The sequence below is a fragment of the Ambystoma mexicanum genome, chromosome 9 (genome assembly GCF_040938575.1).
Source record: "Ambystoma mexicanum isolate Mex_15411 chromosome 9, UKY_AmexF1_1, whole genome shotgun sequence".
Classification (NCBI taxonomy): domain Eukaryota; kingdom Metazoa; phylum Chordata; class Amphibia; order Caudata; family Ambystomatidae; genus Ambystoma; species Ambystoma mexicanum.
The window spans coordinates 699,875,915-699,878,658 of NC_090931.1; positions in this window are offsets into that span (position 1 = coordinate 699,875,915).

Genomic DNA, 2,744 nt, shown 5'->3' on the forward strand with positions numbered 1-2,744 from the left:
GATACAATCCACACTTGCTTTATTAGCGCCATAAGCTTTGTGCCACAGGGTGAACGCCATGCAGCAATGATACAATCCACACTTGCTTTAATAGCGCCATGAGCTAATTGCCGCAGGGTGAACTCCATCCAGCAATGATACAATCCACACTTGCTTTATTAGCGCCATAAGCTTTGTGCCACAGGGTGAACGCCATGCAGCAATGATACAATCCACACTTGCTTTAATAGCGCCATGAGCTAATTGCCGCAGGGTGAACTCCATGCAGCAATGATACAATCCACACATGCTTTAACAGCGCCATGAGCTACTTGCCACAGGGTGAACTCCATGCAGCAATGATACAATCCACACCTGCTTTAACAGCGCCATGAGCTTTGTGCCACAGGGTGAACGCTATGCAGCAATGATACAATGCCGACATGCTTTAATAGCGCCATGAGCTATGTGCCGCACGGTGAACTCCATGCAGCATTGATGCAATCCACACATGCTTTAACAGCCCTATGAGCTATGTGCCACAGAGTGAACTCCATGCAGCAATGTTACAATCCACACTTGCTTTAATAGCGCAATGAGCTATGTGCCACAGGGTGAACTCGATCCAACAATGATACAATCCACACTTGCTTTAATAGCTCCATGAGCTATGTGCCACAGGGTGAACTCCATGCAGCAATGATGCAATCCACACATGCTTTAATAGCACCATGAGCTATTTGCCACAGGGTGAAATCCATGCAGCAATGATGCAAAACACACATGCTTTAATTGCACAATGAGCTATTTGCCACAGCATGATCTCCATGCAGCAATGATACAATCCACACATGCTTTAATAGCACCATGAGCTGTGTGCCACAGGGTGAACGTCATGCAGCAATGATACAATCCACACTTGCTTCAACAGCTCCATGAACGATGTGCCACAGAGTAAACTCCATCGAGCAATGATGCAATCCACACTTGCTTTAATAGCGCCATGAGCTATGTGTCACAGGGTGAACTCCATGCAGCAATGACACAATCAACACATGCTTTAACAGCGCCATGAGCTAAGTGTCGCAGGGTGAACGCCATGCAACAACGATACAATGCACACATGCTTTAATAGCGTCATGAGCTATTTGCCACAGGGAGAACTCCATGCAGCAATGATGCAATCCACACATGCTTTAACAGCGCCATGAGCTTTGTTCCACCAGGCGAACGCCATGCAGCAATGATACAATCCACACATGCTTTAACAGCGCCATGAGCTTTGTTCCACCGGGCGAACGCCATGCAGCAATGATACAATCCACACATGCTTTAACAGCGCCATGAGCTAAGTGTCGCAGGGTGAACGCCATGCAGCAATGATACAATGCACACATGCTTTAATAGCGCCATGAGCTATGTGCCACAGGGTGAACTCCATAAAGCAATGATACAATCCACACATGCTTTAATAGCGCCATGAGCTATGTGCCACAGGGTGAACTCCATAAAGCAATGATACAATCCACACATGCTTTAATAGCGCCATGAGCTATGTGTCACAGTAGGAACGCCATGCAGCAATGATACAATCCACACATGCTTTAATAGCGCCATGAGCAATGTGCCACTGGGTGAACTCCATGCAGCAATGATGCAATCCACACATGCTTTAACAGCACCTTGAGCTATGTGCCACAAAGTGAACTTCATGCAGCAATGTTACAATCCACACTTGCTTGAATAGCGCCATGAGCTATGTGCCACAGGGTGAACTCCATGCAGCAATGATACAATCCACACATGCTTTAATATCGCCATGAGCTGTGTGCCACAGGGTGAACGTCATGCAGCAATGATAGAATCCGCACATGCTTTAATAGCGCCATGAACGATGTGCCACAGAGTAAACTCCATCCAGCAATGATACAATCCACACATGCTTTAATAGCGCCATGAGCTATGTGTCACAGTAGGAACGCCATGCAGCAATGGTACAATCCACACTTGCTTTAATAGTGCCATAAACTTTGTGTCACAGGGTGAACTCCATGCAGCAATGACACAATCCACACATGCTTTAACAACGTAATGATCTAAGTGTCACAGGGTGAACGCCATGCAACAATGATGCAATCCACACATGCTTTAACAGCACCATGAGCTATGTGCCACAAAGTGAACTTCATGCAACAATGTTACAATCCACACTTGCTTGAATAGCGCCATGAGCTGTGTGCCACAGGGTGAACGTCATGCAGCAATGATACAATCCACACATGCTTTAACAGCGCCATGAGCTTTGTTCCACCGGGTGAATGCCATGCAGCAATGATGCAATCCACACATGCTTTAACAGCACCATGAGCTATGTGCCACAAAGTGAACTTCATGCAACAATGTTACAATCCACACTTGCTTGAATAGCGCCATGAGCTGTGTGCCACAGGGTGAACGTCATGCAGCAATGATACAATCCACACATGCTTTAATAGCGCCATGAGCTATGTGTCACAGTAGGAACGCCATGCAGCAATGGTACAATCCACACTTGCTTTAATAGCGCCATGAGCTATGTGCCACTGGGTGAACTCCATGCAGCAATGATACAATCCACACATGCTTTAATAGCGCCATGAGCTGTGTGCCACAGGATGAACTCCATGCAGCAATGATACAATCCACACATGCTTTAATAGCGCCATGAGCTGTGTGCCACAGGATGAACTCCATGCAGCAATGATACAATCCACACATGCTTTAAT